This window comes from Equus przewalskii, unplaced genomic scaffold (assembly GCF_037783145.1).
Source record: "Equus przewalskii isolate Varuska unplaced genomic scaffold, EquPr2 ChrUn-13, whole genome shotgun sequence".
Classification (NCBI taxonomy): Eukaryota; Metazoa; Chordata; class Mammalia; order Perissodactyla; family Equidae; genus Equus; species Equus przewalskii.
Genome location: NW_027228750.1, coordinates 11,829,324 through 11,848,030, shown reverse-complemented (window position 1 = coordinate 11,848,030; position 18,707 = coordinate 11,829,324). Strand labels below are relative to the sequence as shown.

The following is an 18,707-nucleotide window of genomic DNA, read 5'->3' as shown; positions in this document are numbered from 1 at the left end:
GAACGATGCAGAAGAAATGGGAGATACTGTGGTTCCCAGCAGAGTACTTACGTTCACATGAGTGTTCACACAGAAGAAAATACAGCACTGTTTGATCCAGAAAACCTGTTCTGTTAATTTTCTTCCAAACCATCAACCTTCTCATTCCGGAGGGAGAATGAACAAAAAAATTAAGTGTGTTTTAAAGACAGACAAAATGAGAGCCTGAAATGAGACTACAAATCACTTGATTTTTTCCTGGAGGTTTATCTTCAATCCAGCAGAACCACCAACACCAAAACAAGTGAAAAAATAACCCCAATATGTTCTCAAAAGAGGGGTGCCACTTCCACACAATAGTTCGATGTCCTGAAAAATTTTTTCTAAATTGGATTTTTGTAAATTGAGTCACACTTTAAAAGCATTAGAAGGACTAATGATTCAAAGGAATCCTTAGTTCAATCTGTTTTTATAATGCAAAATTCAATTGCTTTTCCCTTTTTTCTATTTTATGAACTTGTGTTTTCATAGAACAGAACCAGGAGGTAACTGATTAGGTTATTTGTTCTGTATATTATACATTCTGACACCAGATTGGGAATGCCAGTATAGGACCATGAATTGTGTTATCATGAATAATAAGTATATCTAACACTGAGTGCTTACTTTGTGACAGACAGTGTACCAAGTGCTTTATACGGATTATCTCATTTGAGCCTCACAATTCAAAATGAGTTGCATCTTTTAAGCACCTTAATTTTACAGAAAAAGAAACAGAGATGAGGTAATTTGCCCAGATGAAATGGTTGAGCCTGGATCAGATACAGTCAGTTTGATGGCAAAGCCAAAGGCCTCAACAGCTCTACCATCCAGCTTTCTGTATCTTAAAGAGTCTGAGAGAGTAGTCGCTTTAATACACACAAAAAAATCTGTTCATTAAATATCCTAAGATAAGATTTCTCATTTTCAGTGGTCCCATATGAATAAGCTTAAGAAAAAAACTATTTATTTCTCCTATAATCTTAAGAGGAATTTTTAATACCCTTCTTTGGGAGTGTGGATGAAGTAATGCTTACTTTATTTTTAGTTTTTCATGAAAGGATTTGGGTTGCTTTGACTCTGAAAAGAAAATTGTTAAATCTATTAAATTCACCCACCACTGGTGGGTCCAATTTGCAGGTACAATGAAACATTCCAGAGAGTAAATACTGAGATGAATGTGTGCCTTCTCAAATAAAACTGAGTCACATAAAAAGGTCAGCTCGGTAGAATTGTAGGATGCCTCATCAGGATGGCCCTGGTTTCTATCTCACTTATTTCTCTCATCAGAAATACCGCATAATTATGCGTTATCTAGTCAAAGGAATAAATTAGAAATCCTAAGGGGAACAAACTTCTTTCTTTAAAAATAATGACTAATTAACATAATAATCATCTCAGAATTTGAATGAATAATCAAGAAATTTTGTTGAACCCGAAGGAGCTGCAAGAATGAGGTCAGATACCAGAGAGGTGTGGGTGGGTAGTAGCTTTCAGTGATTGTATTCCAATCCTCCCCAGTCATTTAATGTCTCCCTTTACTAGGCCTTCCATGAAATAGTAAGCAGGAGGCAGATGACTGTCAACACTGTTTTGACAACAGGCCTATAATCTAGCAAAAGACAGACAGTGAGAAATTGTCTCAAGATGGATTGCAGTTATTGGAGGGATCAATTTGTTGTCTTGGAGAAGTTCAGTGAAACTTAATCTTCCAGAATCCATATTTTAGGTGTCTCTTTAGGGCTTAAAGGTGAAAAGACTCACTTTGGGGTCCTAAGCATTGAGGTAATGTCCTCTGACGTTTTTAAACTTTGCAAAAAACGTGAAAAGAAAAATAAAGCTAATAAAAGGACTTATAAGTGGAATGGAAAAATGAATAATATAAAGAATTTAAATGCTTGCTAAAAAAAACAGTGATAAATAGCATTAGTACGTGACTGAGTCTATCATGGGTAGTGATCAAAGCATTTTAAACTTCGGAGGATTAACATATTAATGTAAGAGCTAATCTAGCTGTTTTAATTGCCTTTTCAATTATTTAAACTGTATAATTTATAAATCAGATTTAGAACTAAACCTTTCTTTCAGAGTTGATCCAGGGATCTAAGATTAGCGGCTGAACTCTAGCAATTCTGTTTGGCTGCTCTTGTAAATGTGGACTCTTCCAAACCACGAACTGCTTTTGTTGTTTAATAATTCTACAGGTAAAACGAACCCGGCTATGTGACTATGTGAGAAACCATTCTACTTATTTCTCCAAAAAGAGATGAAACCTAAACAACTTCACAGTCTTTTTGTCATCTTAATTTACTCATTGACAATAAGTGCATTTTCTGTCTTCTTGCTAAATGTAATTCTCAAGGCTTAGAAACCGGCTGCTTTTTTTCATGGCACAAAAGGCCATGTCACTTAGAAACCAATCATTAAGAGCAGAATGGATGTTGCCCCCCAAGATTGATGAATCACAGTGAAGATGGCTTCACTGTGATCCATTATCTCCAACATAGCAAACAAAAGCATAACAAAAGCAAAAAGGAAAATCTACTGTCCTTTTCATGGATAAAATATTACTAGGTGCCTCATCTTTCTTTTTTTTCTACATTACACATTCCAAAAAGAAAAGTGAAATTGGAGTGGCATTGTATTCCAAAGTAATGCTAATGGATCTACAATCAAGAAAGAAAAAAAGAAACAAGATTTTTTCTATTATAATTACAAGCAATGCCTGTTGGGATTCTCGAGTTGGAATGTGCGTTGTAGAATAATAAAATAAAAGTATTTTCTTTCATCATCGCCATCAAAGTACATACAGCTAAGAAATTTGCCATTAGATAAAAGATTAGTAGTGAGACTGATTTCACTGTTTACACAATTAAGTGCCCTGTGTGGTCTAATGTATGTTGGAAGATGCATCAGTCTCTGAAGGTCAGACATTGAGAATACAAAGGAACAGAGAGGAAAAAGATAAAAGCTTGCCTGTGGCAAAAACATTTCAGAGGGAAAAAAAACCATCTGGAAGTGACTATCATATTTATGGGACTAGAATTTATCCCTAAGTATCTTGTGAAAACTCATAGACAAAATGCAGTTATTAAAATGAAGAATATCTTTAAATCTTTACTGAGAATATATTCTCTACATGACACAAAACAATTGTCAGTTAACTTTTACATAACCTAGAAGTTTATGTTATTGATCAGAAACAAGAAAAATACAACAGTGTGCATTGGTATCCCATTGCTTTTGTAACAAATTACCACAAATTTAGTGGCATAAAACAACACAAATTTATTCCACTATAATTCCAGAGGTCTAAAGTTCAAAATCGGCGTGTCATCTGGTCTGCATTCCTTCTAGAGTGGTCAGAGAGAAATCTGTTTCCTTGCCTTTTTCAGTTTGTAGAAGCTGCCTGCATTTCTTGGCCTGTGACCCCTTCCTCACATAACTCCAACTTCTTGCATCACTCTAACTTCTTTCTTCTATCGTCGCATCTCCTACTCTGTGTTCATCCTCATCTCTTTCTTGTAAGAACCATTATGATTACATTTAGGACCCACTTAGATAGCACAAGATAATCTCCCCATCCCAAAATCCTCAACAAAGGATCTACAAAGTCCCTTTTGACATATAAAGTCCCTTTTGACATATAAAGTAACATATTCACAATTTGAGGGATTAAGATATAGTCATCTGGGCATAGAGGAGTAATATTTAGCCTACCACAGTGTACTGTCTGGTCTCCAAACATTCAGTCCATCCCAAATGCAAAATAAATTTGCCCCGTCCCAAAGGTCCACAAAATTGTCAAATCATTACAGCATCACTTCAAGTCCAAAATCTCATTAAGTCTTATCAGTTCAAAAATCCCAAATCTTACCATTTAAGTCATCTAAATTAGGTATGAATGAGAGTCTGCTTTTAATACATCCTGGCACAAAATATCTCTCCAACTGTGGACCCATGAAACTAAAAAACAAATTATCTGCTCCCAAACTACAATGGTGACAGGCATACGTTACATTTATAGATATTCTTACTCAAAAAAGAGAGAAAATGAAAGGAAAAAAGGAGTCCTTAGTCCCAAACAATTTCAAAATCCAATTGGATAAACCCATTAGGTTTCAAGGACTGAGAATGATCTTCTCTGGCTCAGGACTTTGCCTTCTGGGCCTATGACTCCAGTCTTTGGGCTCACAGCTTCACCTTCTGGGCTCATAGCTCTGCCTTCCAGGCTTGCAACTCCCTGTGAATCATCCTACCTTTTTCATGGAGGGTAGCACATGTTTGCAACTGAGTGTGTTATTACCCTAGTTCCTTCCTATAGAATTTTGAAAGTCTGAAAGCCTCCTTTCACTTCCTCCTCTCTTTGTTCTTTTCAGTCCAAGCCAACAGTGCTTCTGCTGGTATAACATAGTCAAAAGTCTGTGGGTCTTCTGTGTATGTCTCAGGGACTCATTCCATTAGATGAGGTTCCTCCACAGATCTTTCCTGGGTAAGCCTATCTCTATTCCTTGCTTCTGCTGAAATGGCTGAGGGGATCCACGAGTCACAGTCAGTCTCAGTCTCTTCAAAGAGCCCTCTATGTGGCTGAATACTTTGGCCTTTGGATCCATTGGAAACACTGGCAAATGGTTATCTGGGCAAACCCTTGACTTTAGCTCTAGAGCAAGCTTTCCTGACAGTGAAATCTCCTAATTATACTTAAATTGTAATTTAAATTTTAATTTAATTTTTTAATTTTAATTTTAATTTAAAATTAAAATTAAATGCAAAATTAAAATTTTGCAATCTGAATAGGCTGAGAATTTCTCAAACCAAATACAGTTTTGTTTTGTATTTTTGCATAAGAGTTCTCTCAATTTATCTCTTTCCTCTTGCAAATTACTATAAGCAGCAACGAGAAACCCAGCTACACCTTCAACATTTGCTGGGAAATCATCTCAGCTAAATATCCAAGCTCATCTTTTATGAATTTTGCTTTCAAAATAATGTAGGACATAATTCAACTAAATTTTCTGCCACTATATAACAAGAATCCTTTTCTCTCCAGTTTCCAATAAACTGATCCTTATTTCCTTCTGAACCCTCAACAGAAGTAGCTTTAACATTTCTATACCTATAAACATTCTGTTTATGACCAGATATTCTCTCAGATGATATTTCTCTGCTGTTTCTCACTTCCTTCTGAGCCCTTACCAGCAGCACATTTAACATTCATATTTCTACTGACAGTCTATTCAAGACAGTCTGGGTTTTTTCTATCATTCTTCTCAAACTTCCTCCACCTCTGCTCATACAATTTCAAAATCACTGCCACATTTTTAGGTATTTGTTACAGCAGCACTCCACTTTCAATTACCAAAATACGCATTAGTTTCCTATGGCTGCTAAAACGAATCATCACAAACTAAGTGACTTAAAACAACACAAATTTCTTACCTACAGTTTTAGAGGTCAGAAGTCTAACATGAAAGTGTTGTTAGGGCTGCCGCCTTTCTAGAGACTTCAAAGGAGAATTTGTCCCCTTGCCTTTTCCAACTTCTAGAGTCTGCCTGCATTCTTTGGCCAGTGACCACTTACAAGCCTCAATACTATCTCTTTCTTCTGTCATGTCATCTCCTACTTCCCATCATCTCCCTCTTGTAAGGACCATTGCTGTTATATTTAGGATCCATTCAGATAATCCAGGATACTCTTCCCATCTCAGGATCCTTAATCATATCTCCAAAGATACTTTGCCGTATAAGGTAACATATTCACAGGTTCTGAAGATTAGGAAGTAGATATCTTTGAAGGGACGTTACTTAGCCTACCATAAACAACCAAAGATAAATGCTAAGTGGTAAAATTATTTACAACTTGTGTTCAGTCATTCATTCATTCATCAATTATTCATTCATCATTATTAGTTTCTTCCAGATGGAAAATATTGTGTTTAGTGCTAGAGATACAAAGAGAAAAATACAACTCTTATCCTAAGGAATTTAGTGTCTTCCCAGGAGAAAGACAAGAAGACAAAAAATTGAAATGCGGTGGATGAATGAGAAAACATCTAACTCAGATTGAGGGAAAGAGATATGTCAAGGATGTTTCCTGGGAGGGATAAGGACTGACATGTGAAGAAAAAGTTGGAATCAGTCAGCCAAATGATGAGCCATGAGGTGAATTCAGGCAGAGGCAATAGCACGAGAAAAAAATATTCTTTATATTTTTAGTCACGTTTTAATATTTCAGAGAAAACTATAAATACAAGTTATAATAAATGTTAAGCAACCATTTCCTTTTCCTCTATTGATCTGTAATGTTCAGTCTTAAGCAAGAATATATATGAATTCCTGTCATCATCCATTGCTGACTAGACCATGGTTGGACAAGCAAACCTTTGCTGGCTAATAATCACTCAGGTTTTCTCTCCCATATATTGAAACTAAGACACATACAGACTGAGGGTGGATGTTGGTAGGCACTGGGGCTGAAATGCTATGCTATAGAGCAGTAGGATACAAGAATGACCTGTAGAACTGTTTACAAATATAAATGTAGCAACCAGCCCCATGGCTGAGCGGTTACAGTTCTGCATGCTCTGCTTGGGCAGCCCAGGCTTCAAGGGTTCGGATCCCAGGTGTGGACTTACTCTACTCATCAGCCATGCTGTGGTGGCATCCCACATACAAAGTAGAGGAAGATTGGCACAGATGTTAGCTCAGGGCAAATCTTCCTAAAGCAAAAAAAAAAAAAGAGGAGGATTGGCAATGGATGATAGCTCAGGGTGAATCTTCCTCATGAAAAAAAATTCAGAATATTGCAGCCTAGTTTTGTATCTTGAATTCCCACAAAAAAGTGGATAAAGCCACTAGATAGCAAAATCAAAACCACACAGATAGCATTTACAACAAAATTATGTGATGAGATATCCCCACAAATCCCAATATATCCACAGGTGGGGACAAATTGCCAACAGCCACAGGAACTGCATAGCACTGCCATGAGGTTTGATAGAAGCAATGTGATATTTGAGAGATCTGACAAGAGAACTGCAAATAGCCCACAGACATTCACCGGAACATGCGGTGGGCCAATCAGAGCGACAGCTAAAATCGAGGGGTTTCCCCCAACAAGAGCAGGTGAGTGAACTCTGGGGCGCACAGCAAGATCGTCTGAAGGGCAGGAAGCAGTTTGTCCCTGTGAGCCCTCATCCTGACCCACGAGAGCTCCTTCCAGAACAGGAATCCACATTAAGGAGAAACTACTAAAAATGGGATCAAAATAAATCAAGACAGAACAGCAGAAAAAAAGAAGAAAGAATCCAGTGGGGAAAGCTGGCAGAGCCATGAAATCCTAGAAAGCAAGCTACCATATATAATTTTTTTAACTAAATACCTACACAGAAGAAAAAGCTCTGTGAGGTTAGTTAATTAGCTGTGGAGACAAGCTACCTAAACCAAGACCCTTTCTAAAAGTTCAGGAAAAATAACTTCACCAAAAAACGAGCAAAATGCAAGTAGCAGAGTTAAATTCTGTTCAAACCTCTACAGTTTAAAAAAGAATTAACATGCAGAGTTTGTTAAAAATACACATATCTTGGGTCCAGTCCTGTGGTGTAGTGGTTCAGTTTGGCGGACTCCACTTCAGCGGCCCAGGTTTACGGGTTTGGATCCCAGGCACAGACCTACACTGCTCACCAGCTATGCTGTGGCAGTGACCCACGTATAAAGTGGACAAAGAGTGGCACAGATGTTAGCTCAGAGCTAATCTTCCTCAGCAAAAAAAAAAAAAAAAAAAGATCTCTGGCTCCTCTCCCAGGAGGTCCTGGCTATCAATTACCCACTGTAACATCTGCTGCCCCCAGAGCCAAATCACTTCCTTTGATATTCAGGTATTCTCTATCTTAATATCAGCAACAAGCCTCTAACTGCACCTTTTATATATGTATTTTAGTAGTTTAATTCTCAAAGGATAGCATTTTTTCTACTTTTTACTAAATGTTCATTGCATCCTACTACATTTATATAGACTATATTTACCCTCAAAAGATAGCTTACTTCTCCAACTATATCATGGTCTATTTTAATGAGAAAATGTAAAAACAAAGAAACTAAACTTAAATATAGTCTAGATTAAATAGTGAATGAAATGTATTTTTAAACATATTCAAAGGGGTTACCAGTAAACTTAAATATATGTATAATATAACAGACACAGTGAAAAATATTATTTAAGTGACAGATATAAGAAAATGCATCAAGAAAACTGATTAAGCTGAAATACCTTGAATATAAAGAACGTAAAACATAAATAAAGATAATTTCAATATTTGGGGTTTCAAAATTTCTATGACAAATGGCCTGTCAAACTTACTTCCTAGGGGGCCAGCCCGGTGGCACAGAGGCTAAGTTCACACGTTCCGCTTTGGCAGCCCAGGGTTTGCTGGTTCAGATCCCAGGTGCGGACATGGCACCATTTGGCAAGCCATGCTGTGGTAGGCGTTCCACATATAAAGTAGAGGAAAATGGGCACGTGTGTTAGCTCAGGGCCAGTCTCCCTCAGCAAAAAGAGGAGGTTTGGCACCAGTTAGCTCAAGGCTAATCTTGCTCAAAGAAAAACTTACTTCCTAGGTGACAACTAAAAGGCTATCATCATTTGAAAAATATGTTATTTAATTTTATAACTTATTTTTCAGATTATAGTTCAGCATGGTTTAGGTAGAGTGGCATGAAGTGTATATAAATCCACCAATTTCAATATATTGAAACACAGCAGTGGGGAAATGGCTGGTTAATATGTAACCAAACAAGAAGTTTCATCTGTGATGGTGCAAATACATTTGTTACCAGGGAAATACTCAGGACAGATGTAAAACCAAATGATGATATGACATTTTGCTTCTGACACTTAAATTATGCGCTGAGGTTGATGAAACTGAGCATGAGAAACATTCAAAAAAGTATTCAAGAACTTGATGCATCAAATGGATTTCTTACTACTGTATTTCCTGTGTCACTATATTCATTTTCACGAATACTCCTAGAATTTCCGCAATTGCTATAAACAGAGGAAAACATAGCTTTCATGTCAGATTTCTCCATTACATTCAAAATAAATTTATGAAAGAAATACAACTACATGAAATGTACAGAATCTCATTAGTATAAATCTTATGCTGGTGATTTTCGTTCAGAGCAACTATGAACGTCATCTGTTACCTAGGAAGACCTTAGCTACTAAATCAATAAGTTTAAATATACTAAGCATTATATCACAATCAGTATCTTTGACTCATGTCATCCATTTACCCTCCTGTGTCACTAAAATCCTCTGATTTACAACCTCAATATACAATCAGGAAATCTAAACAAGAATAAACAACATTATCCAATTTTATCACATCTATACTTTACAAAGGGGTGCAAAGACGATTAGTGAGGTACTTTGGTCAATATTTACAGGCACACTTGTCTCCTTTGACTATTATCTTAAAAATAAGTGTTAAAACCTTGCTTCTTTTCATTTTATCCTTATTTTTCTGCGATTTTTAAATGGAATGTTTAGTTCATTTCATTTCTTACTTCTTTTACTTTTAATTTTATAAACTCAAGGTAGAAAGCTTATGAGGTTTTTTTTTTTAACATTTCCTGAATTTAGAATTGGGCTACAACCAGATCAAAAAGAAATATTGATACGATCTTTATATTTGACAAAAAAATAGATTATAGAAATAAAATATAGATCCTGAGTACTTTTTTTACCTGTAGCTCATAGGTTTTGTTTTGATTTCTCAGATTTAAAATAAATCTTTATTCATCAAGATGCACAGTTTATTAAATATCTTTCCTCCACAAATAAAATTAACACTACGATTTGTCAAAAGATCTAAATGAATTACATCCCCTACATTTGAACTGAACTAAATCCACTGTGTCTGGAATCTATTCATCATAAATTCAGTTCTGGTACCTAATTCCTTTCTGTTAGCCACTGCTGTATGTCCTTCCTTTAAGACTCAAGAACAGAGACCATAAATTGGCTAGTGCAAGATGGCAGTCACTGTTAGTCCCCCCTAAAACATTAATTTATTTTATGACATGCTTATTTGGATGATTGCTTACTGGTAATTGGCATATCCACAGTTTTTAAAAAGGCAATCATTTTAAGTGCCAATACATATTAGGCTAATAGAAAAAAGTTGAAGCAAAGACCTCTCTTTGGATCTCACAAAGTCATATTCAATAGGACAATAGAAGGTATATGTGATTTGCTCCTATCAGGATTCTTGGAATTATCAAAAAATTTTTCTGGCAGAGATGAACTTTGCTCATCACAGAAAGAAGGTTCTTTGAGTCTACTGCCAAATTCACTTCCTTTTGAAAAAGTAAATTTCAAGGCATGATAGTGCAAGGGGTAAGTTTTTCATTTATACACTAATTATAGAACATTTATAGACTACTTAAACTTAGTCTTTAATTTCTAAATTATTTTAAAGAACAGAAACTTGTTCATAAAATTTACTTTGTCTAAATTTAAAAGTGCACCCATAAGTCACACTAGAATTAGGGCAATTTGATTATCTGAATGATTCTGTCTTGAAACAAGTACAGTGTGCATCAAGGTGAAGCTCCTCAGACGTGAGGCTCCTGAAAGTTCTGTGCACAAGGACTCTCTCTTGAGAGTCCAGGGGTCTGAGTAAGCAGCTTGCCCCTCAAATTAAGTTCTCAAATATTGTCTGAATAACTAATTAAGAAAAACAGTGCTAAGTGAAGAGTTTCTTTTCTTTAGTTAAATCTGGGGGGTGAGGTCTGAGTGTTCCTGGAGACCCCATGGGAATATGTCACGTATCCTGAATTCCTTGAATGTAAGTATTCCCTATTAGAAAGCTCTGTAAGATCAATCAAATTTTCGTAATCACTTTTATCTGATTCTTCAAGTCTGTCTCCAGCTACTCTTTGGGAAGGAAGAAAGTCTTCTCCACTTCTGGGATACTTCAGTCCGGCACTGGTGGAAGCATAATTGGAAGAGCCCATGGCTTGAGGTCAAGGTACAAAGACACTACTTTACATAGAGAAAGGCTCAAAGTACTTTCCAGACTGTGTGAGTGAAAAACCAGAATAAGAAGGAGGAGGACCAGAATCCTCTGCATCTCCCAGTGTACTTCAACCTTCAGCTAAAAACCCAGTTAGGGCATCCGAGGACTGACCACTGGTTCCAAACTTTCATACAGCATCTGTCTGCTTAGCATCGCCTGCTGCAATCGTCTTTCTTGTTCTTTTCCATTTCATCTGATTGATTTGTCTTCTTAATTTGTTCACTTCTGCCTGACAAGATTCAACAACTTGCTCATTCTTTTCTACATCTGCACGCACTGCCTGGGTGAAGTGTATTATAAACCTGTAAATTACCTCAGTGTCTTTCATTACTCTATGCTTGTCAAAAGTCAGTACCATGTTCTTTAATAACTTTGGCATAACTCTGAGAAGTATTTGGCACTGAAGGCACTTTGTATTCTTGCTAACTAGTATTGCCTAGATTGGGAATAGCAAAAGATTTCCTAAAGAGAGTGTATTCTAAAGGCATGAGTGGAATTGTTGTTGGTGGAGATAAAGATGAAGAGAAGGAAGACAGTTGGGCATACGGAGGATGCCGGGGAGCTGCTTGTTGATAACCTCCTCTTCTCGTGTTTCTGCTGTGTGTTTTGCCAGAATCTGTATCACCAATAACTTTCTCCGATCTTTAAGAGTCCCATCCAAGTTCTCTTCATTAACTTTGCTTGTGTAGTCATAAAAACTCAAAAGTTTTGAACAAGGCTGATGGTCATGGATTTCAATTACTTGCAGAAATTCTGTGCTGCTGTTTTTGTCACTGATGCTAAAGATTTTATCCTGTCTTACCTCTCCCAACAAAAATCCTTCCTTCAATGGTCCCTTACAAATAGCAGTCCCCAAATATAGTCGTTCTTGGGCTGGCACCTCAATGAAGAGGGTCAATCTGATGCTGGCAGGAAGAGGCAGGGGGAGGCAGATGAGGCCCTGCCTGGCTCACACCTGTGCTTGGGGCCCCTGACTCATGACTAAGCAGGCCCTGGAGAAGTGCTGAAGGACTGGTGGCTCCTGAGGACCTGAGTGCGGGGCCTGGAGCAGTCTCCATAGATGTTTATATGTAGATTTTTGCTATTTAAAATATATATTATATATTTTATCAATTTAATTTGAGATCCTTCATCTTTTTATAGGGATTTTAAACCACTTAAATTTATTGGCCTAATTGTTATTTAGACGTCATCTTTTATAACCCTATTTTATGTTCTTATTTTACTAGTTTCCTTCTTAATAGCATAATTAATCATTTTATAATGTATTACAAGTTTTGAAATACCAGAATAGTCTTTTTCCATACTGCTTTTGAAAAAAAGAAAAGTTGACACTTTTATAGCTTCTCTCTTACCTTCTGACACTTCTCATATATCTTTGTTTTATCTTGAAGGTAGAATCCATTAATTTTCACTTTTCTTTTCCTTTGTATCCTATTTGGCTCCAGCAGTTACACCAGTTAAGATTTCTCAGTACTAGCTCTCCTTTAATTTTGATGTTCTGTATGCTAATTTATTTTTATTAGTCTTTTCCTGATCTTGGTGAGGTTGTTTAATTAAATCTAATTGTCTCTTTTCAAAAACAACAGCCACATTTAGTGGCTATTCCATTATTGGTACAAAATTGTACCCATACTTTGAGAAATCAGTATTATTTAACTCTTGAATGCTCATCATTGATCCCATGGGTCTTTTTGAGATAGCTTTGGGCATATTGAGATATAACCTGTGCAACAGGTATTTATACAAGACTAAAGAATGATCATTTTGGATAAAATAGGAACACATACTAGGGAACTAGATTGTAGGAAATGCAGAAAGAAAAAAAAGACATTGTTGCTGAGCTCAAAGTGGGGAATTCAAAGTGTTTTAAGATGCTAGATTACATCTGCCAGTCCTTTATTCAGGAAAAGGTATTTGGATAAATTATTTCATCAGTATTTGCTAAATATGATCTTTTAGTGTGTACTGGCATTAAAAATTAAAGTTAAAAATTGTTAATATATTTTAGTAGTGCTTTACTTTATACGTTATACTTAGAACATACTAGGTCTTTTTAATTTCTCTCAATTCTCAGTCTTGGGAATTTATTTATTTACTTTAGCTCTAGAACGTTTTCTTTTATTATGTCCTTGCTTATTTAGTCATCCATCTTTGCTCTGTGTTCTACTCTGGGGACTCCTACTACTTGCATAGCATCCTCTCATTCTCCATATTCTCTGGAGATTACTTATGTACACTTTTAAGATTACTTGAGTCTGCCTTCTATTTCACTTATCTGATTTTCTTCAAGGACAATTCTATTACACTATATTAAATATTTTTCAGTGCTGATTTTATTTTTTATATCTTAGGGGTCATTTTAGTATTTTCTGGGTTCATTGTTAAGATGCAGTTTCAGTTTACTAAGCATTGGTATGAGTTGTTTTTATAAAAGTTTCTGGGAACTTATATGAAAGTTCTTCTTCAGGAGTTCATATTACCTTTAAAATGTTTCTAATTTCTCCTTTTTCTTTGATGCTTCAGAATATTTTGTTTGTTTCCTTGTTTTAAACTGAGAACAGATTTTCCTTAAACTAATATTCTCTACTAATTAGCTTGCCTACTTCTGGGGAATAGAATTTGAAACAGGACTAAAAACCCCAATGTTTGGAATAGGGAAGTAGACTAGCTTAAGAAGATCCCTTAACTTGTTTTCAAAAGGCAAATATTTGCAGAACACATTCCAGTATTCAAAAAAATCAAAATGCAATTCTTTATTTCATGTTGACAATTCTATATCCCAAGAAGAGGATAAATAAATGAACATAAATGTACATGTGAATGCTTACTGAAAGCCATTTGTTAGCATGTGCGTAGCAGCACTCTTTCTAATAGCCCCAAACTAGTAAACAAAAACAAATTTTCAACAACAGTAGAATGAATAAATTGTAGTACATCTATAAAATGGGACATTAAACAGCAATACTGATGAATGCACTACTAATAATGCATGTACTCACTTACATAATATTGAGCAAAAGAATTCAGACACACGAAACTAAAACTCATCTATGGCGATGAAAGACGGGGTGGTATTACCTTTGGTGAAAAGAGTTGTGATTGGGAGGGAGCACAACACAGACTACTTGGGAACTGGTGACGTTCTATTTCTTGCTTTGGAAAGTGATTATACAAATATGTTTGAGAAAATTTATTGAGAGAGACATTTGTGATTTGTGCACTTTGCATGTGTGTTATAAAAAATGAGTGGGAGGCAGGAGTAGTCACACTGTATTTGTATTTGCCATACATTTGTAAATAATTATCTGCGTTATCTGTAACTAACATGTTATCTAATGATAACATACATCCTAGGCCATAAAGAAGAATAAGCACATGCCATAAATGAAGAGAGGTTGGAATAATTCTGATGAGAAATCAAAAATGGCTTCCTAAAGGAATCGTTGGTGTAGAGGATGGATGGGGTGCACAGAGAGACAAAATGCAAGGAAATCAGTTAAGACACTATTGCAATACTCTAAGATCACATCTTAGAATTTAAGGGCTGAGCACTGTGCTTTGGGCAGTTAGGGGATTCATAAATATTGACTAAATGTGAACCACATTGGACTGAATGTTATCTTTGACAATAAGCTGAGGTACCACATGGGGGAAAGCAAGCACAGGCTTTTCTCATCATTTATACTAATTATCTTTGGAGGAGATTCTGGATGTAAGCATAAGTTTTTGGAATTTTGATTCTTATTAAATAAAAATACATTGGACAAAATTTTGTTTATTTAGTCATTAGCATGTTAGAAATATGGAAAGTGACAAACATCACAAAAGTGACAAAATACTTACAAATTGCATGTTGTGAAGATTTCCAATTCAGTGAATTCCTTATTGATTTATCTTTGCACATATAATTTTTTTGATAAAAAAGCATAGCAACATTTTAGAAATGCAGATGTAAGAAAATATGAGAAGAAGAAAAATTCTATGTACTCAAGTCTAAGGTGATCTCCCTACTGTGGACTAAATGGTGTCCTCTCATCCACCGAAACAGCACGTGCTCTTAAAGGGCTTAATTTCGCTTTCAACAGCCATACTCAAAGCACAAACAGGAAAACCTACAAGTCCACTAAATGTGGACTTCATCAATCAGCTAGCAAACACAACCATGTCTAAAACAAGTCAATGATTATTCCTATTGGGTCGGAAAGCAGAAAATCAGATAAAAAGCTGCTCTGGATTTCTTCAAGAGAAGCAAGTCATCTGAGGCCAATGTAACTTTCCTCAAGTATTCTTTCTCCCCACAAAAGATATGACCAATATCACAACTGTAGACAACTCTGTCATCTTCAAAGGAACTTGGAAAATGATGTCACTGACAACAGATACACTGTGAAATATAAAAGAGGGAGGAAACAGATGTAGAATTATAAAAAAAGAAAAATATCATTAGAAAAAAACTTCAAAACTAATTCTTACCTCACTTTGTAGCTGTGACAAATGAGAAACCAGAGAAGGGAGATAAAGAAGGACCAGAGGGGTAAGATTCTATGCAGAAGACAGTTACGTCCTCAGAAAGCCATACCCCCTGTGCTATTCTCACTGTCTCCTCAGACTTCCCAGCTTTGGCACTTTATGCAAATATGCACCTGTCTTGCATATTTCCACAGAGTTCTTCCGCTCTCCAAAGAAGCTTGGAGAACTCCCTAAAGAGAAATGATGGGGGGAAAAGCCTCTGTTCACTTGCCCACAGTGGGTAAACTGGTTACATAAACTTGTTTTATTGCAGTCTGCAATTGCAAGTAAACAAAATCAAATGAGGAGCCTATGAAAAAATAGAATGGATAAATGTGGGAAAGAAAGATCACTACATGTATATTTAGTGAAAAATTTCTAAAGACGTTGTATGTGCATACCATAAAAAATTAGTTTCTAAATTTTCAATTCAAAACTGTACAGGATCACTGGCATTCCCTAAACCAGAACAAACCTCTGACTTAGTAGCATCAATCACCCAACTAGGTCATGCAGAGCAGCGTGAAGACCATGGAGCTTCACCATGGAGCTCACAGTATAATTCTCACTGTAGCCTTCCTACAGTACAAAGCAGAGACGCTAGGGCAGAAAGCCTCCAGCGTAATATGGTAATTTTCTTTTGTTTTTTTGGACTGGCTCGTTCCCAGGATCCTTTACCCAGCTGGAAAAAAAAAAAAAAAGCTACATAAGCAGAGACTGAGAGAGTGAGAGAGAAAAATGTCAGATTTCTTTTGTTTTGAGTGGGAAGAATCTCTCTTATATTCGCCTCCAGTATCTAGAACAGGCCAAGGGAGTAAGTGCTCAGTACATGTAGTATAGGAGGCAAGGCACCTAGCCTTGTTCCTTATGCACTTGCTGTGTGACCTTAGGCAAGTCATTTCTCCTCCTCTCAACTTTAGCATACCCCTCGTAAAGTGTGCCTGGTGATAATACCTCGTCCTGGGATTGTTTCAAGAACGTAATTAGATAATGCCAGTAAAAGCATTTTGTGAACTCTAAAGGGCTCTGCAAATATAAGGGATAAAAGACTGGAAAGCTGCCTCTCATGGCTCCTCCTCAAATATGTCCAGAATTCACATTTTAGTGGTGGGAAAGGAGTGCTAACATTTCTCATCGGCATTTTTCTCCTGCAGAAGTAGGTAATCTAAGGAGAAGGAATATATTTTACCTTGAGACTCAATACAGCTATTTTCACTTTAATTGGAAAATTGTGGCCCATAAATATTTTTTTTCCCTTGAATTGACCCTCTTGAAAAAAAATTAAAAATGTTGCTCATCACTTGTCAATGGAAAAATCTGAAAGTCAGAGGAACACTGTCCTGGTCTTGTCATCACCTCTCTCTGTGTGACCTTGGACAATTTACCACGCTTCTCATCAGTCAGTTCAGTACAACAAATATTTATATAGCCCTGAATGTATGCCAAAGTCGGTGGTAAGCTCCGCCTGAGGAACAAAGAGAAGAGCAAAAGACATAGTCTTTTTCACCTAAGAGGTTTACAATTCAATAAAAGCTTTCATCTCCCAAACTGAAATGGTGATCACTGGGCTACCCACCTGTCAGGTTTATTATGAGGATGAAAAGATAACATGGGAGAGTGTTTGGCAAAATTGAAAAGGGGTACATAAATGCAAAGTGGTATTATTACTAGACATCAAGCCATCAGCAGCATGTAGATAGTTAAAGGATATTTACGGAGAGAAGCGGGGAAAGGATTAATGTTTTCAGAGCCTCCACCTCATACAGAGAGAGCTACATATATTATTTCATCACACAACAAACTGGTTAGATGAATCTTAATCACCACTTTTGACCAATGGGGAAAAGGAGACTCATATCGGTTAAAATAACTCAGCTAAGAAATCAGAGCCACTATTCAAACCAAGGTCAGTTTGACTGCAAAGACCCTACAGAACAGTTGATGCAGATTGCACATTGCTTCCGAAATCCAAACTTATTTTCACCAGAGAAAGGAGTCAACAAAACTTAACAAGCAGCAATAATTAGTTGCAAAAATGGCCAAGAATGTATTTTTTCAATTTATTTTGTTGAAAAAAAGCATTTGAAGGAAAAGAACAAGCTGAACGAACTTACTCAGTATAACAACATAAAGGAATCAAAAACTTATCATCTTTTCTTAACCCCCTAAACACTGCTCAAGCCTACGATAATTTTTGTTTAAAAGCATAAATCATGTTGTTTTCCGAATCCTTGAATAGTTAGAATGGATGGCAAAACAGTGCATTTTAGCACTCATATGGTTAAAAGAGTCATTTTGAGAGGACTTTATGAAATCAAAATTTCTGTGATGCTTTCTCTGTGGATTAGCCTACCAAGCAAAATACAAAAGGTAGCTTAATGCCAAGATATATTAAAAGCAAGAGCTTAACTTCTAATATCCTCTCTCCAATCAGGTATGGATTTACAAAACATTTTACTATGGTGGTTATTTTTCTAGCTAAAACTCACAACTAAATCCACCAGCCTAAAAGATTTTTGAGTTATATTGGTATGATTTTCAAAATTTATGTTCAACCGATATAGCAGAATAAGATAAACTCTGGGGGTATGCAAAAGCTGGAGACTGCTTAGAAGCAGCTAACAGGGGAACGCATAAAGCAAGCAGCTTGGAATCATAAATATGTAATGACTATTTAGAAAAAAATTTTAAATGATTGAATTTTGCTGACCCCAATGGATATGAATTAACACTTCTTCCTCACAGCAGGAAGAGAACTACTAACATTTATCTAGCATCTACTAAATGCTCGACCCTGCGGTACATGCTTTTTTATACATTAACTCATTTACTTCCCACAAAAACCCTATGAAGAAATTAAAATCGTCTTTACATTCCAGCAAGATGATGGAAATTCCAGATTACAGAACTGAGATTCAGAATTCAAACAATGGTCCAAGAGCACACAACTAATAAATAGCAGAGCCAAGGTTTATCTCCAGGTCTGTCTATTTCCACGTCAACGTCCTGGATCCCTCTTCCACGTTAGGGATCTTAGAAGGTCACCTCTCTCCTCTGTGTGCCATTTGCCTGAAAAGAATCCCAGTATAGGTTCATT

The 18,707-nt window shown here is 36.3% G+C and overlaps 1 pseudogene; it reads right to left on the bottom strand.

Moving 5' to 3' along the window:
- Positions 1–10,787: 10,787 nt before the first annotated feature.
- On the bottom strand, positions 10,788–12,811 carry LOC103554452 (BRISC complex subunit Abraxas 2 pseudogene; annotated as a pseudogene).
- Between the last annotated feature and the right edge of the window lie 5,896 nt (positions 12,812–18,707).